A 27,942-nucleotide genomic window follows, 5' to 3' on the forward strand; every position below is an offset into this window, starting at 1 on the left:
TAGTGACTAAAAACTAAACAGTCCGAAATAGCAAGGCAACCTATGCTACTACCTAGACCAAAAGATCTTTTGTGGCAGCAGCTGTAGTCAGCTATCCTAGTCCGCTTTCTATCTCTACGTCTACCCCGCCTTCTTACACTGATACTGAACACGTTGAAATCGTTTGGCTGCTTCGGGTTCCCGTCCCTTTTCTCTCACACGATATCCGGGGCGGGCCTTCAGGAAATTTAAATCTAAAGAAAGTACCGGTAGTGACAGTGAAAAGGATTTGTCGAAGGAGCTATGGGGATCCTTCCTGCGGAGGAATGAGGAACAATTCACCTAACTAGGTGAGAACAGATGAGGTGAGGGGGGCTTGTGGGAGGCTTGGATACCCGCCAAGCCTCCACCATCGCTGAAGATTGTTGTGGTGGATCTTAGACGTCATACACAACGGTTGTGCATGCTGAATTATTGACATAAACAACCCTTCTATGGAGGGGTTCCCAACCTAACAAAAGGAGCAGAGGCCTTAGACCAGGGGCGAGAGTGTCGCATCGCGCAAGAGTGTCGCTTCCAGCAAGTTAATGAGAAGAAACCGTGCTCAAACCCATAAAATAAGGCTTATGTGGAAAAGAAGGCAAAAGGTCGGGCCCCTGTCAGCGGACGTGGGTATTTGAGGAAAGTCGAAGCAAGGTCCTGTGAGTAAGTATTCTCGGGTCATGATCTTGAAAAAAGTGAGGGGGGGGGAGTACTAGTCTCGGCGATAAATGGGGCAGAAATTATATAAAAATGTTACTGATGGACGAATGCATTGAGGAAGGCGTCTGAGAAGTGGGTAGTTATTGAAGATCCACGCGGATTATTAAACAGGGGTCTGAGGGAGGAGCTACAAGACAACATTCAGGCCTTACAGGGCGACAGGTTCAGAAGGAAACTACCTAGCAGCAGAGTCATCCTAAGGATTTTTGGGGGCCCAGGCCAGACATATTTTGGGCTCCTTCTTTAGAATATTTTTAATTGTTTTAACCAGTTCATGCTAGCCCAAGCTTGCATGATGCCAATCAATACTAAACCATATATTAAACCTTGACAGTTTTTCAAAAACAGTTGAAATATGTCCTGCCCTGGGCACTCGTTAGAGAGATATAAATAAAGGTGGAGAGGTTTATATGGAGGAATGGAATAGAAAGAGGTCAAATAAAGAGAGTTTTCACTTTTCGGGGGGTGTGGGTTAGGTTCTTAGACTACCAGGTGGCTAGCAGGTGAAATGGGAGGCTCGTGGTGTCAGTAAGGGAAGCTGAAATGCAGGGAAAGGAATGTGTTTGAAAAAGAACAGTTAATCTCCTGGCTTCCCCTCTGGTCATGTATGTTGGTGCTTAATAAATCTCTTCAAGAGTACCTGTTTTGGAGTGTTCTTTATTAACCAAATACATTGCTTAAGTTGACGTCGACTTGGAGGACCTGCGTGAGCGGACCAGCAGGATGGCAGACCTGATTTAGTTCGCACTGCACCATTATTCCGTCGTTTAGCTGAGCGGGCATTTGCAAGGTGAGGCAGAGGTCGATGGTTGGGAGAGGGCCAGGGGATCGTATTGTCTGTCTCACCCTGCGTGTTGGATCCAAGTAAAGAAAAAAGGCCTATGTCTGAGGATAGAAGTGAGGAGAGAACCTTTTTGAGTGCTATTGATGCAGTAGTTGGAAACATCTAGGTAGTTAACCAATGTGTCCAGCAGCGGACAGATGGTATGGTAGATGCAAAAAAGGGACAATTTATGAATGTATGTAGGATGAAGTTCTGTTGTAATTGCTTTCATGGTTAAGTGTAGGATGGCCTAAGGGAAAAGTACATGAGTCATTGCAGGGGGTATAAGGAGATTTTTGATGAGTTGAACTGTGCATGTCACATTTTGAGATGGGCTAATTTGGTGGTGGTGCCACAAAAAACGTGGAGTAAAGTATTGCATTTGGCTCATGGAGGCATGAGTGCCATGAAAAGGAGGATTAAAGAAACGTTTTGGTGGCAAGGAGTGGATAGAGAAGCAGAGCATTGGGTGTGAGGATGTGTATTATGTGCTTTGAGTGATAAATCCAAAGGGACAGCACCGAGTCCCATCAAAGTGGTACAGGTACCAGACAAACCATGGGTCAAATTAGGCATGGATGTTATTGGACCACTGAATATATTAAAGGGGAATTGTAGATATGGTATTGTACTAGTGGAGTACTATTCACGTTGGCCATAGGTTACATTTGTGAGAACAATCCAAACAAAGGATGTGATGAAATTTCTATGTGAGCTGTGTTTGAGGGAAGGTGTTACATCAGAAATTGTGATGGATAGTGGAGTCCAGTTCACATCCAGAGAATTAAAGGAGTTTATGAATAACTGGGGAGTGAAGCATGTGACAATTTAATTGTATCATCCTTGAAGTAATGGTTTGGTGGAGAGGTGCAATAGGGTGATCAAAGACAATAAGCAGTTGTTGGTGAATGGATTGGAATGGGGGAAAAAGAGATGGAACATCTTATGTGGGCATTACGCACCACACCAAGAGCTGTCACAGAAATGTCACCATTTGCCCTACTCAAGGGAAGAGAGGCAGGTAACAAGTTGGTGTGCCAGTGGATGGGTGGTTTGGAAGTGTCAAAGGAGAAACCATTAAAGGTGAATGAGAAACGAGCAGAAGCACAAAGCAAGTATTTGAGTGGAAGAAAGACCAGGCGTGTGAGGGAAGATGACTGGGTTAGAGTCCAATTACCAGGCATAATCACAAAAGGAAGTTCTAAGTATTTGGAGCCCAAGAAAGTGGTGTGTGTTAAGGTGAGTGTGGTCAGATTGGATGATGGTAAATGGTGGATCAAGGACAGGTTGGCCATACAAAGTGAAGCACGTGGGGTTCGAGGTAAGGATCCTGAGCCCAGGAAATGGGTGCTGCAGGTCTTGGACCATATGGATGTCAGAACACCAAGGGAAAGGAAAAGACCAGTATGGTTGCAGGATTATAGGACATGGAATGTGGGGCATTAATTTGTTGGGAAAGTCATAAACAGTTGTGGAACATAGAAAAATGTTATAATAAGAATGTGAGATATTGAAATAATATGAAGTTTGTTCTTTGTATGGGGGTGGTGTTTAGGGGTTAATTCTTTTGTTGTTGAATTTTGCATTTAAAGGGGAAAGATGTGTTAGGTTTTTAGACTAGCGGGTGGAATGTGAGGCTCGGGGTCAATGAGGGAGGCTAGAATGCGGGGAATGGAATATGTTTGAAAAAGAACAGTTAAAGATCTCCTGGCTTTCCCGCTGGTCATGTATCTTTGTGCTTAATACATCTCTTCAAACGTACCTGTTCGGAATCTTCTTTATTAACTGAAGACATCGCTTCAGGGTTCTTCGACGGCGAAGGCCCTAAGCAATTGCCTGCTTTGCTCATGATTTATAATCACTCTGCCTAAGGGACAGTGATCTCCCAATCTAGACTATTACCTTTTAGCTGCTACGTCATTACGGGCAGAGAAAGTGAAGGCGATATGAATTTTCACCCCATTTGACCATAAACACATAGACAGGTGAACAAATATGTAGTGAACTTATTACTAATGTATGCTGCTGTGCAGGATCTGCATGTTTCTTTCAGAACCCTGGGAAGCTATGATACAGAGGCCTATCGCTGCATTGAAATTTAGATCCACAAAAAGTCGACGAAACACTCTATCACTAGACTTCTTTCAGAACCTTTCTCAGTGCATATTTGAAAAGAGTGTGGTGGTAGTTTGGTCTACAGGGGTGTAATATAAACCTATAATAGTGCTTAGGGTAGAGGAGTTGTAGAAAAGTGTAAGCATTGACCCATTTCTGCTTACAAGTACATATGTGTCCCCCAGCTATTTAAATGTGGAACAACATCCTTTACAATTTACTCACAGGTAAACTGGCTGACCGTGTTTATAATTTCTTGCAGGGAGCGAGTTCCAATGCTCCACTCTCTGGATTGAGAATATCTGCCTGTGAAAAACTTTTTTGAAGGAAGGAGTGGTGTCACCTAAGAGCAAAGCAACCTACTTGATACTAGGTGTAGATTTTGTGGTAAAGGAAAAGTGATCCTGTGACGTCGCTCACTCTCTATGTGATGTACTTTGCTTTAATCCTACGTCTAGTTAAAGGCAGTCAGTAAGGTGGCAGTTCTGAAATGTAGTTTAAGAAGTTGTCTGGGTAGCTGCATTGTGAATTTTTTGTAGTCTGTGGGTGAGGCAGCGATCCAACACACATAACGTTGGTGTGGATAAGACTTGAAAGCTCTAAAGGAATAGCAGTTTGTAATTTTTAAAGGAATCTTACGTAAGAGAATATTCAACATAGGGATACCGTTCTATGTAGGACAATCAGGCATAGTTGCCACGTTTTCAGATTGCTCATGTCTAACACTTCTTTAGATTCAGTTGGTGTATGAGTGACATTTGGCTGTCAGATGTGCGGCATCTTGAGTTACACTTTCTCTTGAGCAATTCAAAGCAATGACCAGTATTTGAGTGCCTTCCAGTGAGTTTTCAGTTACCGTATTCAGACATATCACACACCTAACACAAGCTGGACATTTTGATGTGGCTAATGCGTCCTAGAATTATCCGCTCAATGAGTAATAATTATTTTGTTGTGACTAATTAGAATTGAAGATGACTTAATTCTGAGGAAATTAGGCTGTAAATTGAATATTACTAGACTTGTGGAAAGGATAGCGGTCTTCAGAGTATCTCAAACATTCCTATTCTTCCCTTCACACTTTTTTCTCTGATGTTTTTCACTTTGTTAGCCACTCAAGGCATTTTTTGTTTTCTCTTCAAATCTTTGTGAATCCTTTATCTGCATATATTGCATGTCATTTTCTTCCATTTCACCACTTTCTCTTCTGTCGTCTTCCTGCATGTACTTCCTTGTGTCGTCTTCCTAGCAATGCTCACTCTCACACACATTCTCTCTCTTGTTCTGTAATTACAGTATTTTAATATTCTTAGTTTGGTGATGAGTATTTCAACAGCTGTGTATCTCCTTCACTTAAAATAGTAATTACAATTGGCACACATGATTGTGTACTCTGCAAAGGGGTTGCAGACTGTCAGAACACCTTTGACCACCAAGAGGCATTGTGAGAAACATTCACTAACTTCAGTCTGAACTTGAGGCTCCAGTCATACCCCATCTTGCAAGCCCACCTATAATGTGAACTTACCCACACACCTAGAGGCGACTGCATTCACAGTATGAAGGGTACAAGAATCACCTGTTGCATGAAAAAATACATAAACACATCATATGGAAAACTATATATTCTTAGGTAGTTCAAATGATGTAAACAGTAACTGCTTCGCAGATGTGGATTATTTTAAGGGAAGGTTTTAACATTGTTTTGTGTACTCTGTAGAGGGGCTAATAATTAAATGAGCATGTGGTCTGAATACCTTTTCTGAGTCACCAATAAACTTTGAAAAGCTGTTACTGTCGTAATCCTCAACGTCAGAGCTCTCAGTTGTGCTTAGTCGTGCATACCCACCCAGAATCTGAATTTACCCAGACTCATAGAGGAGACTCAGTTCACTGTTGATGCACTATTCAAGAATCGCAAGCTTCATTGAAATAAACTACAGACACCTGTAACAAAAACTTAACCAATTGGGAACTGCAAGACTAAGAAAAACGTGAAATATAAACAGGATTGCACCAATGAGGAATTACGGTTTTTAAGTTTTAGAAATCTATGTTGCAAGCAGTCCCGGATGCAGTCTGGGTTCACCAGCTGGCTTGCTGCTATGTGATTGCTCTGTCAGACCCAGAGTCTCAGACTAGGAGTTTAAGCAGAGCTTTGAGTGCATCAAACTTTCCAGACCTCTTGGAAGGGAGTACTTGGCTGGGCACCGGTTTCTGGGAGCTGCATGCATCTTTTAAAGTTGCTCTCAAGAGCTGCGATGCTGCTTAGTATTTATATCTCTTATTCTCTTATTCCACTCTCGATTTTGCTCCCGGACGTTTCAGGCACATACATTATAACAAGTGTGGTCCACAGCAGGTTTCCATGGAAATCAGTCATCTCTTCTCTGAGTCTGGCTCGCTCTGCCTGAGGCATTGTAGAAAGATTAAACAAATGAGCCACACTAAAATTAAAGCACATCAAGCAATGCTCAGGAGAGGTATAAATGCATGTTGGTGTGGAAATGCTGGGCCACGCACCAAAATTCATTACAATAACTTCTAAAGCATGATAGTTGGTATGGCTGACTTAATGACAAGATCAATTTGTTAATAAGGAGAACGTAGAATCCAGAATCTTATCCAAATTGCTTACTTGTGGTGTTGTAGTTGGTTCATTTCCCAAGTGAGGGTATCTCCATTTTCGTTGTGTTAATCTTGAGGTGGTTAGTTAGCTTTCAGTGGCCCACCACTTGGAGGCATTGGCAGATGGCACAGTAGTTGTGGTCAGATGATGTTTCAAGCTTTAGAATGATAATGCCAAAAACGTAATTGTAGCTTTCGAGTTAAAAGAAGAGATAAGGCTTGGGAAAGATCTGCCGTAGATGTTACAATAGTGGCATGATAGTGGAGTAATGAAGATCAGCAACCGCAGAGAGAAACAGCGCAGAAGAGATCAAGGAAGTAATATGAGGGAGTTGTAAGCAGGGGTAGCTGCTTTGCAATGATGGAGCGTTGCCCCCCCCCCCCCGGCTAAACTAGCAGCTGAAAAATAAAACAATATTTTACTATTGTGTTGTTTATCATCTGCCGGCTCAGCCAGCAGCATTTGTGCATTGGGGGTGATGCTGGGCAATGTGAGGTGGGAGGTGGAGGTGGGGGGGGGGGAGGATGGTGGGGAGAATAGTGCACTTAAGTGCCCATGTCTGTTTGCCCGGCCAAACACACATGCGCGCTTGGGTTTCTCCAAACCAGCTGTGTTACACAGCTGGGTTGGAGAAACTGCACAGGCTCCAATGCACAGTCTGATGCAGATCAAGCTGCTCAGACCAATCCTGGCGCTGCTTTCATGCTAAATATAGCATGAGAGCAGTGCCAGGATTGCTTAGGGAGCCTGTGATGGTGTCCCAGGGTCTGCTGGGACACCACCAGAGGAGCGAGGTGGTGGTAACAGGTGCATGGGTTTTTTATTTATTTATTTATGTATTTTTTTTTTTTTTTTTTTAAATCCGCATCCCCTTCAGATTTGCGGCGGCCCCCAAAGATTGTGACAAGTCAGTCCACTGAAGAACAGTGCCCTATATTCCTATGCTGTTGCGTGTCTGCAGTGCTGAAGGATAGCATACAGTATGAAAGGCACGGGAGAGATTAAGTAACAGTAGTGCTGCATTCCATTTCAGTCTGTGGTACTTTGGTGGTCCATTCCACAGTCCAGACAATTTCTGTGCCACAACCTGGACAGAATCCAGATTGGCAGAAAGTTGATTTATATCCTTAGAGAATACAGGTATTACTCAAGACTCCTTTTTGTATGTTTGCCTGAGTGTGGGGAATTTCAAGTTGGTCTATAATTGAAGGCCTGTTTGAGCCAGAGGTTTGAACAGAATAGCTTTGATATAGTTGGTTCTGAGATCATTCTGAATGCCATGGAGTAGTCAAAAGTGGTTCTTTGCTGGTTAGTAACCAATAATGATATACAAAATTATGAGCAGTGCAAAGGTTAATTAGCACAAGATATATACCAAAGAACAACGAGTTCTCTGTGTTAATTCACCATTACACATGTCTGTGTATGGCGTTCATACATGGACACGTTTGATTGTGAATGAGCATGGAGTACTCTCTGGTTGCTCTTCGGTATGTATGTTGTTGGTGGATGAAATTTGAAGATTTGATTTATGACTGTGAATGAATATATTGGATTCTCATATTCATCTGAATACTTGGGATTTGGATGTTGCTAATAGAACAGCTCCGAAGAAGTTATTGGGGGAATTATGTCCAACGATACACAAGTTGGCGGCTAGAGTTATGACGAATTTGAACAAAGTATATGATCCAAAAAATCCTGTGTATAAAGCACATGAAGATTTAACAAAACTTAAAAAGTTTTACTTATTTGGAGTCCTGTGGGATTATATGTAATGTTAGGACTTTGTACTAATTTGAGGAATTTATGGTGGCGTTTCCTCCCTCCTTGACCACCCATCTATTTTTAGAATTTTGTTTGTGATTGGTTTACAATGGTACTTGGTTTGTGTACGCCACATTTCTGCCCAGCCACCAGTTATTCTTGAATTTGTTTAGTGCTCGGATGCCCCTTTGAGATTGTTTAGCACAATCTAAAACAAATCCTGTCATGGGGAGGACATATACTTATGATATTCTTTGGTTTGCTTATGAAGAAGTTTCCAAATAATAGCAAATTTGAACATTCACCCAAAATTATGTTTGGTATATCTGCAGTAGTGGATTTAAGTTCTGTGACTTGCCCCATACTTTTTTCACTGTGAGAAGTATACAAACTTGACACCAAAGTGTCTGTTGACAGTTGGTTGTGGCAGGTTTATTCATCAAACATGGTTTAAAGTACTTTTACTGCATGCTGTGCAGCTTCCTTTACCATATTGGTAGTCAGATGTTTTATAACCTCTGTAACGTCCTCAGTCATTTGATTTCCTCGGGATGTTAGGTTTCTATAAATCTAACATATTCCAAGCATCCTTATATAAGGAATTTCACCTAGGTGAAACTACACTTCTCGTTTTTAAGGAAACTCAAAAGTGCAGTGGCTCCAGAAGAACTCTTAACATATCTGCCACTTTGACCTTCCTCGATATTGACATGTATTGTTGAGTCACTCTCGTTAGCGGGAGTGCGGTATGGTGAAACAATATGCAATTTCTTGTTGATGTTTGACTTCACTGGTTTCATTCATCTTTTTCTAATTAAATGTGAACCCCAAATCTGTTTCCCCTATGAATTTAACCCTTCTCCAATTTTTAGTATTTTAAAAAAGCCAGCGTAGCCACCACTGAACTCCTCATTTTGCTCACTTTTCTGAAATAAACTGTTTTTGGTTGTCAGTTGTTTTATACTGTTATTTACCCCATCTCAATGGCAGTTGTACTGATACTTTTTTTTGGCCTTACTGCCCACAAAACAGGCTCCGGACAAAATAAGTATTTGGATATAAATTTAAGACCCACATGGAAGTCTTGAAACTAAAAATAAGTTCAATGCCTGAAGCTGCTCATAGTAATTTCTAGGTCGCTCTCTTCCAGACAGTGCAGATGTCTGGTTTTCTAATGACATCTTGGACATTTGGAAAGCTTCCCTAGGAATGCATTCTGCCTGTTGCTTACCCTTGGTTTGTTGCTCACTTTTTCTTTCTTTCTGTTTACTGGCTTTATTTGTATTATGCTTGAGTTTGTCCCTTCCCTTGCCCAAACGTTATTTACATTATCCCTCCAAGTGCTCCCTTTCTGTAAACAAGCTTTTAAATCTGGTTCTTATCTTGTAACATTTGTTGTGCGTTCAAAGTCAGAGCTCGTGTATCATGCTTGGTCTTCCGAGGGAGCTTGGTATTTACTTCTGACTTCAAAGTGAGAGGATTTATATGATGATCATGCTGGCTACTAGGGGTGATTCTGGAGTGTGGGGGAAACAAGTCTATTTTAATACCATCAAAATAAATTGATGCACTAGGGAATGCCATTTCCACAAGTTTATAGTTTGTGTGCTGTATACTTTTTTTCAGAAAAAAACTGAATGTTCGTGCAAATGTAAAGGGCATTTCAATTGAAGATGTTTTGTCTCTAATGGCAGTGTGCTACCACACCATGCATACTCCACTTTACCGTACTCCACTTTACACTGCACCACTCCATGCCATTGTACTCTACTCAGCATAACTCCACACTATCCTGTCACTGCACTCTATTCTTCACCCTTCCACTGTCTACGCCACTTCACTCTGTGCCTTTCTACTCTGCATCCATGCACCAGTGGTCTTCAAACTATTTAATGCTGCATCCCCCCCCCCCCCCCGTTGGAAAATAAATCACCAAGACCCCCTCCAACGTTTTCACAATTATTCTATTAGGTTGGAAATGTTTTAAAAGGTCTAGATTTATTTCTACATTGCAGTTAACTACTGTTAGTGTTTTACAAATGCAATCAAATACATGATGCCAAACATACTATTCTGGTCAGACAGGCCTTACTAATCCAGTGTGATTATTAGGAGTGGGGGTGGATATTTTTTTAATTTAAATTTTTTATTATTATTTATTTATTTGTTGGTCATTTTTTTCATTTTAAAACAAAGCCCTGTTAACAGCCAAATGCTTCTCTTGGCAAGACCCTGGCACCCCCCTCTTCCCTCCTGGGATCATTTGAGGCCCCCTAGTTTGAAGACCCCAGCTGTTCACCAATGCACCCCATCCCACTCTGTTCTACTATGCACTCTTAGCCAGCACACTCTACTTCATGCCACTGACTCCACTCTACGCCCCTGCATCTTACGCCAGTGCACACCACTCTACGCCACTCCAGTATACACTGCACTCTGTCCTGCACCCCTCACTCTACTGTGCACCATTCCACTCTGCACCACTTAACTTTACTCTGAAACAATTTACTCTGCTCCACTCCAGTTTACACCACTTCAATCTTCGCTGCACCACTCCTTTCTGTGCCACTCTACTCTGTACCTCTCTGCGAAACTGCACTCTATCCAACCATTGCACTCTATGCAAATGCACTCAGCATCACTTTACTCAAAAACAATGCACTTTACACCACTGCGCTCTATGCCAATCTACACTGCACTCTATACCACTATTCTCTACTATGCAACACTCTACTCCACTAAACTCTACACTGTTGTACTCTGCACTTTATGCCACTCTGTTTTACTGTGCACCACTGTACTGTGACTCTACTCTGCATAGCTCTACTCCATGCCCCTACACCACTGCTCACCAGGACCGTTTACTCTAGGCCATTGCACTCGGCTCTGCACCACTCTACTCTAAACAACTCTACGCCAATGCACTCTTCTGCTCTGCATCACTCCACTCTACACCTCTGCGCTCTCCCCTGAGCCACTCCACTAGGCACCGCTCATTTCTATGCCACTGCACTGTACGCCAGTCCACTCTAAGCCCCTCTAATTTACTCTGCACCACTGCACTCTGTCACTCTTCACTATGCCACTCTCGGCCAACGCACTTTACACCGCTTTACTCAAAACAGTACACTCTATACTGCTCCATTCTACACTGCATCACTGCTATGCACTACTCCTGCGACATGCTACTCTGCAACACTGCTCTCCCCCACTGAACTGTGCACTACTCTGTGCCACTGCACCACTCTACTCTGCGCCACTCAAATCTACAGTGTACCACTGTGCTCTACACAGCTTCACTCTCCACCTATGTATTCTACTCTGTCAATGCACTCTACTATGCACCACCCTTCACCACTGCACTCAGCACAACTCCAATCTAGGCCACTCCACTCTGCACCACTCCGCTTTATGCCAGTACACTCTATGCCACTAGTCTGTCACTACCCTGGAGCACTTTACCCTGCACCACTCTATGCTGTGCCCCTCTGGATCACTTTACCCTGCACCACTGCACTCTACACCACTCTACTCTAAACCACTGCACTCTACCCAATGTACTTTACTCAATGCCAATGCACTCTATGCCAACTACTCTGTGCCACTATACTCAACTACAGTCTATTCTACGCCACTCTACAACATAGTGCTGTCACTGCACTCTATTCTGCACCACTGTCCCTCACTGCACTCTAAAATACTCTTCTCTGCAAGACTGCACTCTGCCACTAAACTTTCACTGCATACTATGCCACTCTACATGATTGCACAATACACCAAAGCACTCTACGCCAGTCTTTTCTGCTATGCACCACTGTACTGTATGCCACTGCTCTCTACAGCACTCTACTCTGCAAGACTGCACTCCGCGTCACTGTGCTACTCTGCTTCACTGCACGCTACTCTGCAGCGCTCAATTGTACTAATGAATGAAACTCCATCCTACACCACTCCACTCTGCCATTGCACTCTACGCCACTGCACTCTTCGCTACTATCCTCTGCACTGCTCTCCTCTGTCAGTGTGCACTATGCCAATGCACTCTCCACCACGTTACTCAATACCATGCATTCTAATCCACTGCACTTTATGCCAATTTAATCTGCACAACTGTACTACACACCACCACTTCACACAAGGCCACTCTACTCCACCCAGCACCAATACACACTATTGCACAATATGCTGTGCCACTCTGTTCTCTTCTGCACCACACCTATGTACCACTTTGTGTCACTTATCTCTATGCCAATGTCCTGTATACCGCTTTACGCAAAACCAGTGCACTCTAATCCCCTGCACTCTGTGACAATCTACTCTGCACCGCTGGCTTTACGCCACTTCACTCTAGACCACTCTGACACTGTACTCTATTAAATTCTACACTATGTCCCTCCACACCACTCTACAACGCTCTATGCAGCTATTACACTGTGCTCCCTGTGCAACAGTGTCACTCCATAACACTCCAATCCATTCCACTGTACTCTATACCACTCCACGCATCTCTGCGCCTCTCCTTAGCACCCCACTGTACTCCACGACACTTTACTTTACAACACTCCACTCTCCTTACTCAATTAGCTTTTAGCCATGCTGCAAAGCTGCCAAGCTGGTGTAAAAGATTGCTAAAATAATAGGCAAAGCCAATAGCTTTTGCATAGGGGGGATCTTTTGGCTTTGCCCATGCTTGTGTTACCTGTGGTAGCTGTTTAAAAAAACCACAATTGCGGAGAGAATTTGGGCCAAAACTGTTCATCCATCTCTATAAAGTATAACCCAATTTGCTTCACTGTAGCTTGTGAAAATATTAGTTAAAAAAAATTCTTGGTTCGGTATTTTCGAAGCACATTGTGACTATTCATTCTCTCATCAGTATTGTGGGGTGGTTGCCGTCTTCCTATCGAGCCAGATGGGATAGCTGTTTACTGGTCCTTGTAGACAAAGCAGTGTCTCCCTTTATAGTGCACTATCAATAAACCGTGGTCTGCAAAACTATTAGAATTTAGATATTAAAACCTTAGAGGGCAACAAAGAATGTTTTAAATGGAGGGCGGATTGGCCGAATTCTGTTTCAAGCCAGGAATGTCTCCACAAAAGCATATTATCCTCGCTTTGGAAAGTTCATGTTTATCATTTGGTGGCACATTTGCCATCTGTTACCAACTCAGATCTCTCTTAACTTTTTTTTTTTTTTTAAATCTTCTGTTCGATCCAAGCCTGACCTTGCTCTATAAAATGGATTTATCCAATTGAAGCATGAAATTACTCATATTCTTCGAGAAGTGTTTTTAAACAGGAGCATGTTTATAATGGCTTGTCTGAGGAGAATTAGAGTGAGAAAATAGTATTCAGAGCAGACTGATCTCTGCTAATCGCCACATGTTTTCTCTTAATGTATCTTGGTATCCATATTTGGCCCAATAAAATGCATGGTAAATTGTACTACCAGGGCCAAGCCTCATTTGACACCTAGAAGTTATACACAAGCATTTTGACTGATAGGCTGTTCCTGTAGGGCCTTAACCACTGCTTTAGACTGAAAACTGTAATGACATATCGATTTACAAATCCATAGCATTCTGAGCGATGGACCTGGTCTACCTATGCTCTTAAGTTTAATGCTGTCCTTCCTCATATCTAGCCAGCAAGTTGGGGTGGTTAAGTGTGTAGAAGGGAAAATCATAAGAATGGCCCCTCCTTCCTTTCATACATGGTTTTCAGGGTTGATTACTTTATCTCCAGCAAGGTCTCTGTTTCTTAGTATGGTCTAAAACGAGAGAGCAAATCATACTATAGAATATATCATTCAAATTGTATCTAAAGTTGAAAGGCCACCGCTTTAAAACATTTTTTTTGAAGGAAATGTAATTGATCTATAGTGTTTAATATCACCAGGGTTTAAAGGAGGCGTATTAATTCCTGTTTTAGTGACTTTGGGAAAGTGCCTACATAACTACAGTTTTAAGAGGGCATCCAAGAATGGGGGATAGTGATGCTTTAACTATGATGAGAGGTCAAGATTTACTCATAAATAGCAACGAGAAATTCTGAAGCTAACATCCCAGTTAAAGTTGGAGTGTGTTGAGCAAGAATTTCACTAAAAAGTTATGCAGGTCATCTCACTGTAATGGTGTCTTTATAGGCCATGAGCCAGGACCCCAAATTTAGGCCATTGGTACCACTCCTTCTCCCTTTATTTATTTATTTTTATTTTTATTTTTTTTTGAGGGGGGTCGCGCTGTAACATTATTTTGGTTTCCATGGCATGGATGCCTAGAGATGGAAAATATCTGATAGCAAGTCATCACTCTTTGCCTTTTGTCTGATATTATTGAATAAGCAACCATAGCCGGAAAAAAATGATGGTTTTCATATTTTTGATTAATAGCATACAAATTCAGTATGTGGAAAAATAAATCTAATTCCACCAGATTGGTTACATTCAATATAATTAAAAAATAATTGCAATTATTAATTGTACTAATATAGGGCCAGATGTAGCAACCCGTTTGCGAGTCGCAAACGGCGAAAATCGCCGTTTGCGACTCGCAAACGTGGGTTTGCTATGCAGAAATGCATTTTGCGAGTCGGATCCGACTCGCAAAATGCATTTCAGACTCGCTAATAGGAAGGGGTGTTCCCTTCCTATTAGCGACTCGCACTGGTATGCAATTCCATTTGCGGCCGCGAAAGCGGCCGCAAATGGACTCGCAGTTACCATCCACTTGAAGTGGATGGTAACCCAGTCGCAAACGGGAAGGGGTCCCCATGGGACCCCTTCCCCTTTGTGACTGGACCAGATATTAATTTTTCAGGGCAGGGAGTGGTCCAAGGGACCACTCCCTGCCCTGAAAAACCGAAACTAAAGGTTTCGAATTTTTTTAAAGTGCAGCTCGTTTTCCCTTAGGGAAAACGGGCTACACTTAAAAAAAAAAAAAAAAAACCTGCTTTATTGACAAGCAGGTCGCTAACATGGAGGCCTGCTGACGTCGGCAGGCCTCCATGTTAGCGAGTGCCTATACTCGCAATGGGGCCGCAATTTGCGACCCACCTCATGAATATTCATGAGGTGGGTCATTGCGACCCCATTGCGAGTTGCAGTCGGTGTCTGAGACACCGTACTGCATAGCAATTTGCGAGTTGCAAATTGCGAGTCGCAGGGACTCGCAATTTGCAAGTCGCAAATTGCTTTTTTCGTACATCTGGCCCATAGTCTTTAAAATATTATCAATAAAACTACTTTGTATTCCTCATTGATCTAGATTATATGCATAATTTCCATTTACAATTTCAAATAATAGCTGTCACATCTTACATAGGCAGTGTGTCATCAGTGAACATAAACACAATTTTATTATTCACATTCATCATCATCTGAATTGGTGTCGTCATTCTCAGCGTCTTTGATTTTCACAGGCAGGAAGGCTGAATGTCCGTGCACTTGCAGTCATTTAGACTGCAGGCACGTTGGCAGTTTACAGTGCAGACTAGTAGATCCAATACAACCAGAGGTGCTGGCTACCCCCCCATCCAGTCCACTACCCGTTGCTCTGCTCCTGTGTGTTTTTCCAACTTCCACCCTCTCCCAATTGGACTAGGTGGATCATTCAGATGATGTAGCAGCTTGATAAGCATGTTCAGCATGTTTCTTCAGACAGTTCTTGCAATATGGAAGTTGATGACTGTCCAACTCACCCTTCTTTGTGCAGAATAGGTGCTATTACAAGTCATTCACGTGATGAACCAAAGGTTTTGGTGCATACAGCAAGCACAAGGATTACTCCAATTTGTCCATTAGTTCTTCAGAGCGATCCCATTCGTCTCCGAGCTGCAAAACTGTTTCCTGTGTAGGTCTGTTGGAAGACAGGATTTTGAAGGCACTTACTTTTCCTTTTCCCACAAATACGCTTAATGTGTCACATCCGGTAATCGTATAGAAACCCATCATAGTTCGACAAACATTTTCACAAAGAGTTGAGGCTATTTTCCCAAAGTCCGTGACTCGCATGTGTATTGTAGTACCACATTCCAGAAACAATTTATTTGAGCTTATCATTACTTCCTTGTAACCCTCATTTAACAGTGTGTGCAGCATGCCACAACAAAGACCATCTGCTTCGTCATGTGTACTGTTGAGATCGGGCACTTGGTGGCTCCCTTCAGATGTTATTTTGTACCATTTATCTTCACAGTTCGCGAACAGTGTTTTATACCCTAGTTTCCTCCATTTGTTAACAAGAAATGCGATGAGAGTTGTTTTTATTCCTTATGTGGCTTAGGAATTTCCTCCACTGTTTCACAATCTGGGAATGTGAGATGCTCTGTAACTGGTGTCCGAGTTCTTCCCCTCTGATTGTCCTTTCTCTGTTCTTAATAGATGTCTCAACGAGTAAGACCCTCCCCACCCCCTTTCCCCTCGGACCCCACACCTACCACCTGTGGAATTCCCCAGAGATCCTCCCTCAGCTCCATGCTGTTTAACATCTACATGGCCCCGCTAGCCGCCATCGTCAAACTACGGACTCAACATCCTCTCCTAGGCTGACGACACCAAACTCGACCTCTCCCTATCCAACAAACCCAATACAGCCAGACACAGCTTCCGCGAGGGCATGGGAGCAGTCACCAACTGAATGAAAAGCAGCTGCCTACAACTCATGCAGACAAAACTGAAGTACTCATCATGGGCCTTCAACCCAATGCCTGGAACAACTCCTGGTGGCCCCCGCCCACCCTCAGAAGCCCACCCACCCCCACGAACCAAGCCTGCAACCTCGGAATCATCCTGGACTCCAAACTCAACATGGACCTCCAAATCAACAGTCGCATCGACCTGCTTCCACACCCTCCGCAAGACATTCAAATGGAACCCCTCGAACACAGAAAGACCGTCATATGACCTTGTTACCAGCAGACTGGACTACAGCAACGCACTCTATGGCGAATCAATAAGAGACTCACCCGCAAACTACAGCACATCCAGAACACCTCTGCCAGACTGGTCCTTGACCTACCTCAACACTGTCACATCTCCCAGCACCTGTGCACACTACACTTGCTCCCCATAGAGAAAAGAATCACCTTCAAGATCCTCACCCACGCACACAAAGCCCTCCACGACACCGTACCAGCCTACCTGAACAGGTGACTCAGTTTGCACGTACCCCACCGAACCCTACGCTCAGCCCAGCTCTCTCTCGCCGAAGTACCCCACATCAGGAAAAACACGAACAGGGGGACGTTCATTTTCCTACCTCACCACTACAGCCTGAAACTCCCTACCGCCCCACCTCAGACAGACTACACCCCTCCTCAACTTCACGAAAGAACTGAAGACCTGGCTGTTTGAAGAATCACCACACTGATGGATGTTCCATCTCTTCCCCCCCGCGCCCCCCCCAAGACCATCACAAGTGAGTAGTTGTGCTTAACAAAGATTGATTGATTGTACGTATCAAACAGAACATTGATTCTTTGGCTCCTATTTCCTTCCCGCAAAGTCATGGACAAGACAGTCATAGCAACCTCACCAAAGTTTGATTCCTCTCCTTTTATTCTCTGAACAAGAATCGTACCATCAATCAGTGTGGCTGAATTTCCAGGCATTTCCTCAGCAGGGGTAAAGTTTTTCTGCAAGTATGTTGCTTAAACAGCTTTGTTTGTCTTTTGCAACAGACCTTCTGGAGTTGCTAAAGCCCATGGTAAAGGTCTTCAGGGATGAAAGAGTACACCCTCCATTTAAAGGGTCCGATTTTGTGCTGTCACAATGATTCGACTAAATAGTGCTTTGTCTGAATTCATGATGATTGTCCTGCTATTGCTGTTCACGGCCTTCTTCTTGGACATCTTAATGAAGGTTTTTAGTTTGTTCATTTCCATTAGGTCATGAAACTTCTTATTAGGGGATTATTTACGAAGTTGCTAAAGTTTGAAGTCTGTATGCCACTGTTCACCTATTTCATGAGTCAAAAGAGTACACTGTTCTTAAAAAGAAAAATGAGGAAACAGGCACGGGTTCAGAAAGACACTTCTAAAGTTAGAAGCAAGAGCCCTCACACATCCAATGGATTTCATGCTTCATCCTAGGGCCATCTCCTCGTCAGACTGACGCTGCAAAGTCTGACGGGCCCCACAAGGGGGCACTTGTCCCGGAAGTTACATGGGAAGGGCAGCAGCGTCAGGTAAGAAGGTCCGATTGTGCGGCATGGACCAATCAGAATACTGAAATGGCGGTTGGGGAGAAAATAGGCACCTGATATCGAACACGCCCATCTGCCGAAATAAACAGCGGGCTCGCGTGTTGCGTAGGCGAGCGTTAAAGACACCGTTGTAGTAAAACTCAAAGTAAAAAGCCTAATTTAGGTGATACAAAATTAGAAGAAAGATATATATAAGGGCAGAAAATACTCTAACAATGTGTGGGAATACCTAAAATAAAGTACGGCCATGATAAAAAGTTTAAATAGCAGATAGAAGTAAAGGGAAATATTAGTAATTGTCTCAAGGGCCCTTTTGGAATTGAAAAGATGGAATAAAGGTCCAAGCATAACATAAACTGAGGTCAAAGCAAGTCAAAAGGTCACTGTCTATTTAATAAAGAGGGGAAGCAAATAATGGGTGTAACCATCTGATGGTCACAAGCCTGTGAAAAATTATCATTATTGCCTTCACCCTCTTATGCAACCATAATTAAAACGCTGACCAAGTCAACAACAAATACAAGATAAATTAAAGGAATACAAGTTGGGAAAAAAACACACCATCAAAACTCGGTGGGTGTGTGCTTGCAAAGACAAAACTAAATTTAGCAACGAGTGTCAATCTTGCAGTGGTACTGTACACAGCATCTTGTAGTTTAATGTTCCAACACTGCCACACAATATTTATAACAAATGTGTTTGTCATCTTAGAATAATAAAACATTGACACTATATGGGCAACAGTATTTCATAATGGTGGCCCGGTATAGAGGAAGTGACCACGCAAAATACCGCGCACTGCAAATAAAATGAGTGGCACTGCCTGGGGAGTGGTACTATCCTCTTTAGAAAAGATAAAATAAAGGCAGTAGCAAAGAATTTAAATGGGGTGACAACAGCAAAATCTTTCTCTACAAAGGTAAACTAAGATCTCCTGTAACAAAATACTGTACTGCAGGCTTTAACATAGTGCAAACCATAAAGGCATATTGACTTTTGCATATGCATCTGAAATGGCTTTTCTAATGAGCCAGTCAGGCCTCTAGCCGTTGACATTGCCTTATCGCCATAACCATGTCAAGCCTGCTGTACTGAGCTTAACCTTTCAACACGAAAACCACCATGCAAGCAGTCTTAAAATTCCAAAGTATACAAAATTTATAGTTGGCAACTCTAACTAGGTCTCTGTGTGAATCTTCTAGACCCATGCCTCCTGTGGTATCGCGACCTCAAGATATTCCCCTTTAGGAACCACGGTCAGCCCTCTTCCCCATGGGTGAGCCGTTTAGTCTTCTCCTTAATAATTAGTAAGCCCTTCATCTTACCCCCCCCCCCCCCCCCATCCCACCCCGACCTCAATTTCTATCAGTAATTCAGGCACAGAAACTGTCAGCTGGCTCTGGTGGACCAGTGCATCATCTGCACTGCATTGCAGCAGTATACTAGTGGGCTGACACATACATGTAGTATCAGTCTGGTTTGCAATTATATACCTCGGCCTTTGATCACGAGTGCAAATATTATACAATGTCAGATGCCTTTTAAGTTTGAAAAACTGTTTGCGCATAATGCTGCTCAGACCCCAGCAAGGCATCCAGTGCGTGTATAGGTCACCATAAATTGAGTGTGGTGCTACGTCACAGAATAGATTATTTACTTCCAAGAGATAATTTTGTACAAATATTGATTTAAAAGTACATTTTAAAATCATTACTAACAGACATGGACTAGAAATGGATCAATAAATACGGTAGGAATATGAACAACAAATTAATTCCACTAGTCACTGCATCGGACATGGTTGTTAAATCAGATTTAAAATGTCAACAAAATAATACTCACCAAAGAACATCCTAAAGAATACAATAACCGTTTTGCTGTCATTATTCTGCAGAAAAAAAACACCCTCCGAGTTAGGCCTATAAATCTAGCAATGGGCACAGCTATATCAACATTTCAAAAGATGAACAAAATAGCTAGGTCTTCCCTTTGGGATGTTATACCATGGTTCTTAACAATAGGGTGATGTACTTTTTTTTTTTTTTTTCCACATTTCCAAGAATAATGGGCAGTCAGTCTAGAAGGTGTGTTATGCTGTAAGTGATCCCTGATTCATAAACCAAATAATCCGTTCTTTTAAATCGGGAATCACCATATTTGGGTCAATTCCTAATAGGATGAGTAGAATTCAGTTCCGCATTTTCTTATCAGGAATTTAATGGAAATGCCCTTTCAAAAGTGTGTGTGTGTGTGTGTGTGTGGTGTGTTTTTTTTTTTTTTGGTTATGCAATTTTTTTAATGTGAGGTACGTATCTGTTTTTTTACTTTTGTACTCTAACCCTCGCATCTAGAAGCCTCTTCAACTTTACCACAGAGAGTCTGCTATCTGTTGTGGTTAAAGCAATACCTAGAGTGAAGTTGGACATAAGCTTAGAAAATAGACTGGAGAAATTGTCAGCACTGACTTCAATTTCCCCAGAGAGTACTGTAGAGAGTTTGACTCTACACATACTTTTTCTTAGAAAAAAGAAGAAAACCTAGAGCACATGATTTCGCTATCGGATCCCAGGAATACATTCCCATTTGGTTATTAAAGTATCTTTAGGACTAAACTTTCAACCTGCTCTATAACTCTTCATTCTAGCTAAGGATAGCAGCTCTGCTTCATATAGCACCAATAGAAGCATTTTTTTCCCTAATATTACCTTTTTTAACAGTTCTGCTTAAAGACCCCCGTGCTGTGAATCTAATCTCATAAGGGCATTAACTACAGCCATTTAAAAAGGCTTTATGGCCTCAAGGTACCTGTCCCATTTCAAATTATTGGATAAGTTGAGCCTACATACTTATACAGGTGTGTGGTATTTAATAAGATATCTACTTGTCCATTGGACAGGCTGCTTCATAAATCTACTTGTCCTGTGAAGAAAAACAAATCTGCTTGTTCTTTGGTGCCACATAGTTTGGTGACTATGGCAGCAATCTCATTATATAAGATCTCTGATAATAGCCTCTCTTATTATGTGAGGGCTAATACTATAGTAGGGCTTGAATACTAGTAATTTCCTTGTTTTGCCAACTTTTCACATTTCACAGATCCATATACTGGGTCTTGTGGAAGCAGTAAGAAATAGTTCAAGGGTTGGAATGCCTTTGAGTCTGTGCAAACCTACTAATTTGCATGTTAAAAGGATTTTCACCAGCTCATCTCTAATCTTCTCCCATATTGAGAAAGATTGGACATTTACTCCTGGCAAGGGCAAAAGTAGAAGTTCTTCCAGGGCTGGGGAAAAAAGTGGTTGGAGAGAAAGTGAACTTGTAACTGCTCAATAGATTTTCGCATGGGCAAATCTACACATGCATATTTGCTTGTGCTAAAATACAGTTCAGTTATTTTCTAGGAGTACAATTTCCTGGTTTTCTTATGTACATTCTTGTGACTTCACAAATGCCATAATGCTACACTAATGCAAAGACAAATACCATGGGTGCACTTTTGTGACTTTCTTCAATAATTGGGCCCCTAATTAGGTCTGGCATTAACCAATACCTTTTTGTTTTTATTAAAATTCTATTTCTCTCTATCAGCTGGCTTTACTGTGAGTGATAGCAATCTGCTCTTTCACAAGGAGCATATTGGCACACAAAGTAGTTTTGTTCTGTGCCAGAACTACTGTGGCAGTGTTTGTTTCTGAGACTCAAAAAATAGTTTTGCATTTTGCCAATGTTTGTTACAATGGTGAGGGCCTGACAGCTCCCACAACAAAAAAATGTTTTCCAAAAGCCATTTCAAAATAATACACGCATTGACAAAACCAAATGACTGACCACCAATGTCAGATCGATTGGCTTTGACAGTGCTTGTTTATTTTCATGTTTCCCATAGTCTTGGTGAAATTGGTTACACTGATCTTCAATTATGAATATTTTTTCATAATTTGCCTGGTGTCATCAAGGACTTTCTTGCTGCTGACCTTACGAGTACACAGTGATCGACTGTAGAATAGTTTGACCTAAAACCACCTAGCTTTCTAGGATTATTCCTGAAGAGAAAGGCCAGGCCTCGAGATGGAGGACAGTATTTGTGTAGATTTTAGATGATATATCATGTAGTGAAATTAACCTGTAGTGTCCAGGATTACGCCAGCCCTCTTTCTTGTATATTGGTTTAATTCTACCCCACCCTCCCCCCAAACCCCCCCAACCCTGCTGTGAACTGGGAACCGTTTCTAGTGAGGATACTCATTGAAACAAAGTACTTAAAAGATTTGCCCACCAAAGACAGGTTTGCTTTTAATAAAACTATCAAGCCATCCACAGCACCTGCTCCAGATGCTTTCATATTGCCAATTACTTCTACTATAATGCAGCATCCAAGGAGGTGTATAAATTAAGGATCTGCAAATTAATACATCCTGGGGAGGCGCTTTCCTGTGGTGTGTTTTATTAAAAAAAAAAAAAGTCCAAAATTAATTCCACTCATTGCCCTTAACTTACCTGTGCTTCAAGGTGACTAGAAAATCTTATTTTTGTATTTACAAAGCACCGTCATTTCTTTGAATTGCCTTGGGCTATTGCTTCATGAATTGAGCCTACTTTAACCCCCCAAAACGTTTTTGTTCTCATCAATAAAAAATGTTCCCTCCCCCCCCCAAACAAGTTCAACTCCTGAATAGGTGTTTAAACTCTTGTTTTCACAAACTAACATCAGATCTGATTAACAAGCCTTCTTTCTGTTTTACAACCCCCATCATGCAACCCTAATGTGACCTGTATTTTATTTCTAATATAATTGGTCTGACTTTGATAAGCAGCCTTTAGACATAGATGACTTGTTTTATTAGTTGGTCTTACCATTTCGAATGGAAGAGTCCCCGAATAACTGGGATACATTTCTAGATCTTAAAGTTATACAAAGCCTTACAATTAATACTCCTAGAGGACCTTGCCGTAGTTTAGTGTGCTGGTGATGAGGGCCTGGATTTTGTCCGTCTGCTGTCTACGGAGATCCATCTGAAAATCTTTTGTAGCATGCAGAGGAAGCAGGAGGCTGCCACTGTGTTTATCTGATGTTTTGAAGGCGTGTCCTCTGGCAATGATAAAGCTGAGGTTACAGATGTGGTCTGCTGGGGTCAGGGCTTGCCCGAGCGCAACGGGCCACCAAGTGTCCCAGGAGCGTGTGTTGTTCCCGAAAATAACCCCTTCAGTCTTGTCTCTGTTCATTTTCAATCAGTTGGATCTCATCCACTTCGCAACGTTGGTCATGGCATTGTTAAAATTGGTTCTCAGTATGCGTGGTCATCCGAGTATGAGAGGATGAGTTGCGTGTCGTCAGTGTATGAGTTTCTTGAGTCTGGGTCTGCGTAGGATGTCTGTCAATGGTGTCCTGTATGTATTGAAGAGGGTGGGACTAAAAAAGGACCCCTGGGGAATGCTGCAGATGATGGTCAGAGGTATAGGGAGGTAGGCGGACTCTTTGCTTGTGTCCTGTGAGAAGACATGGACCCACTTGAGGGCTTTGCTTTGTGTTCCGAGGTGGTGTAGTCTAGTGATGAGGGTGTGGTGAGAGACGGTGTTGAAAGCTGCTGAGAGTTTGAGAAGGATTAAGGCTACCTTTTCTCCATGGTCAAGGAGGGCTCTGATGTCGTCTGTTGCGGCGATCAGGGTGGTCTCGGTGCTGTGGTTGGCTCGGAAACCTTCTTGGGAGGCATCCTGTAGACTATATTCTTCTAGGTGATTGGAGATTGGTCAGTAGTTTTTGAGTTCATTGGGGTCGGTAGACTTTTTCAGGAGTGGTTTTACCTCTGCCGGTTTCCATACATCTGGAATGGTGGCCGTTGTGATGGAGGTGTTGGGGTGAGGGCGCTACTGATCTCTCTGTCCTAGGCTGAAAATGTAGTTGGGGCACGGGTCGTTGTGTGATCCGGAGTGGCTTGTGCTAATTTAGACTGATGTTTCCTGAGTTGTTTGCAGCTTCCATTCTGTGATTGGGTGGCTGTGAGTAGTGTCTGCTGGAGCTAGGAGGTAATGCTGGTGGTTTGGGGTGGGAGAGGGCAGTTGCTGTAGATGGCAGCTAGTTTGTCATGGTAGTCTGCGAAAGTGTTGCAGAGGTCTTGGGAGGGTTGGATTGTGTTCTCCGTGGCTGCTGGCAAGAGAACTCTCTCTATGCTGAAAAGTTTCTTTGAGTGTTTGGTCCTCTTCTTGATGCGGTTGATCACGGCGACCTTTTTTGCTTCCCTGAGGTGTTGATGGTAGTTGTTGGAATTTTTGAAGGTGGCACGGTTTAATGGGTTCCTGCCAGTGCACCATTGTCTTTCTAGTTGTTTGCATTCTCTCTTTAGTGGCTGGAATTCTAGTATGAACCAGCTGGCTGGGTTTCTGGCTCTTCTTGTGTTGGAGGTTTTTTGTGGGAGCAATTTTGTTGGCGCAGTTGTGGATCCAGTCATGGAAGTTGCGGGTGTCCTGTTCGGTATTGCCGGTGGAGTTGGGTCTATTGATATTCAGGGCGCTAGTCCATTGAGTCTCAGTGATATTATTTTCCCGCAGTTGTGTTGAGGGAGGGCGGGTGTTTTGGAGAAGGGTTTGGGAGTGCTTGCTATGGTGAAATGTACGATGTGGTGGTCGGTCCATGTTATCTCCGTAGTGTTAGAAACTAATCCTGTCAGTGGAGGTGAAGATGGGGCGCACCTGCGTGGGGCTGGTGACCAGTTGCTTGAGTCTGATGTTGAGGTTGGTGGAGTTTTTGTCATCTGGGTTGTCAAGGTGGCAATAGAGGGCTCTCAGGAGTATGTAGTGCCGGGAGCCGATGGACGGGGGAGAGAGCAAATTGGTGATCGGCATGCAGAAAGGGGCTGGGGGCGGTGCCTGGTGGTCTTTGCATGAGGGTTCCTCTAATGTTGATTTTGGCGCTGATTTTGAAATTAAGGTGTTCCATGATAGGGGTGGATCGTCTTCTGTGGTGGTGCATCAGAGGCTGTCCTTGTAGATGATGGCAATACTTCCTCCGTGTTTGTTGTGTCGTCTCTGTGGATAAGTTTGTAGTCTTTGTGGTGGAGGGGGTTGGTGGGATTTGCGCAGGTGATGTCTGGATCTTACTTTGAGAAAGGCAGCAAAGCTTTTTTTCGTGATGGGAGGTTTAGAGTTTTTCAGGTCCAGCAGTTGGTGTCTCGATTCCCAGTGACCAGGTCACACAGTTTAGAGGCTGAGTAACGGCAGGTGGTGGAAGAGCCAGGGTTCCTGGCACTGGGCGCAGTCCAGGCGTGGACGTGCGCAGACGGACTTGCCTTTGACACGCCAGCGGCGCTCCCACAGCGTGTGTGCCTGCTGCATGGAGCACTGCGGCCTCCATTAAGTAGGTCCTGGGGCGGGAGGGGCGCTAGATGGTGGTTAGCGGGTGGCAAAAAAACGGGAAGCAGCAGGGATGGAGCATCAGGTGGAAGGGGACAAGCAAAGAGCACCAAAGTCAACAAGGCTAGCAAAAAAGAAAAAACAAGGAAAACAGCTGCACAAGGAGAAAGGGACAAGAACAGAGCACTTGCAAGCACTGACACAGACAGGTGGACAGGAGGGCGGCAAGGGAACAGAGCACAAAGTCAATAAAGCAGCGGGAGAGGAACCGCAAAGGAAAAACCGCGCAGGAAGACTGGAGGCGTCCAGAGGTAGCGCTTCTGCATGGAGCTGTGCTGTTGAGATGGCGAGTGGGGTGCAGGCCAGAGGATCTTCTTTCATATCCTTCACAGGATGGGCTTGCCTGCAAACACTTCTGAAGAAGTAGTAAAGAGGATTCCTCTGCAGTTGGATTACTTGGGTGATTCGACAAAATCTTAAAACCGTGAATGTTCCAAATTGTGACCCTGAGTGGTTTGTTTTGGGGTGTGGTGTGGGGGAGGGGGGAGGGAACGAGTCCTTCAATGTGTAAATAATTAGTAATACACCCTGCTCCTCCCAGAATATTTGATGGCTGTTTCTTGCCGAGATTATAATTAATAATGATGCCAGCAATCGCATGAGGATCATTATGGATGGAGATTATCATTGACCTTAAATCATAAGGGACCCTGTAACTGTTGCGCTTGTGCTTGCGCTCTCAAGAGCTGGGACGAGCCAGTTGGAATAATTGCACTAGAGTTGCAGATGAAGCATCATGCCATTGTTAGCAATGGTGATTGTAAATTGTAGTATGGATTTGGATGATCATCCTCATCGGGAATGGAATTGTGGAAAAGTCCAACCGAATTGTCAAAGGGGCAATTCAATTGGCCCTTTCCACAGCTCCATTCCCCTGGGGATTGTAGAGGTCTGTACATGAATGCTTTACCCCACATGCCACTAAAAACTCATCTTGTGGGAAGTCAGTTGTCATTTATGAGACACTCTAGAAACCCTTCATCTTTAAAGGTGTCTGATAAAACTATTATGGTGGATGTCATTACAAACCACTTTTAATGTCTATCGGCCAGCACCGAAGCAAACCTTTGATTGTTGTCATGGCACAACTGCACAGCAGACGACAAAACAGACTACTACAAACCAGCACTGGGTGGCAGTATTTTGGTTCAAAATAGTGACAATGTTTTAACATTTACAATCTGATCACCAACATTCTCTACACCTTTCCACCTAGTAAACCACACAGTGGCCTCCTACTAATTCCACAGAATCGATTTGGAACAATGGTGAAAATCCTAGTGGCACCAATCAGGGAGCCACACGTTACAGCCCTATGTCCAAGACCTTCTTGCTGTTCTTGCATCCTGCTCACCATGTCTACAGACACTTGAACTTTCATTGTTGTGTCCTAGAGTATTTCAGTGCTCCCTTTCTGATCTCTGGTGCCCCAGACCTCTCTTTGGTAGTGGCAGTAGTAGTTTCCTGTTATTTGCCTGCTGGATTCCCCATGCTTATTGCCCGTTCATCACAGACAGGCTGCATTCAGGTGCATGGCCAGGGGTGTTCTCTCTCTCCTGTCACACCTTGGCTGTCTTCAAGACTGACACTGGATTCTCATTTGTGGGCCACTGCCATGCCCTTACCGCTTGTCCAGATCTGGTACCCTGTTTAACACTGACCAACATCAGCCAGTTGCATGGTCAGCTCACTACTGCAAGGGTACCTCTGTCAGCTGCTGTGCATTAAGGGCCAGATGTACCAAAGGATTTTACCCATTCTGTGTCTGTGGGAAAATGCTTTAGTACATATGGCCCCTAGTGCCTGATGTGGTAACCAGCATGGCCTCCCATTCGTGGACCACAGTTAATCCCATCATGCTACCAATAATGTCAGCGCCCTCCATCTGGTACAGCTGTGCTTGCCGCACTTCTCTCGGAATCGTGTGCCCAGCTATGGAGTACACTCAGGCTACAGCTGTATAGTACGCTTCCGCACCCTTGGTCTACATAGCGGTTCGTTCTGCTGCTGGCCTTCCCAGCAGACTTTAGTCTTCCCATACTCTCGGACTTAATGACCATGTTTGGTTGGGGAAGCGTGTTAAAGCCGCCATCAATAAAGGCCTCATCTGGTCTCTTTTTAGGTCTTGTCTGCAGGCAGGGTGCATGCACTGTCACAACAGCAACAATCTCTTGTGTCTTTAAAAAAAAATTCTAAAAGGGGCTTACAGCCCACCCACTACTTACCATTAGTTGGCATCCTTATCACTCTCCTTTGCC

General features: G+C 43.3%; 1 protein-coding gene across 4 annotated transcripts in view; it reads left to right on the plus strand.

The window, feature by feature from the left end:
- Window positions 1–217: 217 nt before the first annotated feature.
- The window catches only part of DBF4B (DBF4B-CDC7 kinase regulatory subunit), a 175,315-nt gene continuing 147,590 nt past the window's right edge, over window positions 218–27,942 (plus strand). For 2 of the 4 annotated variants that reach the window (XM_069237927.1, XM_069237926.1), the window contains exon 1: window positions 218–684. The gene's annotated coding sequence lies outside the window, so the exon portion shown is untranslated. The remainder of the gene's footprint in view (window positions 685–27,942) is intronic. The other 2 variants (XM_069237930.1, XM_069237929.1) reach the window with 2 other exon arrangements.

This window comes from Pleurodeles waltl, chromosome 6 (assembly GCF_031143425.1).
Source record: "Pleurodeles waltl isolate 20211129_DDA chromosome 6, aPleWal1.hap1.20221129, whole genome shotgun sequence".
In the NCBI taxonomy this organism is placed as follows: Eukaryota; Metazoa; Chordata; class Amphibia; order Caudata; family Salamandridae; genus Pleurodeles; species Pleurodeles waltl.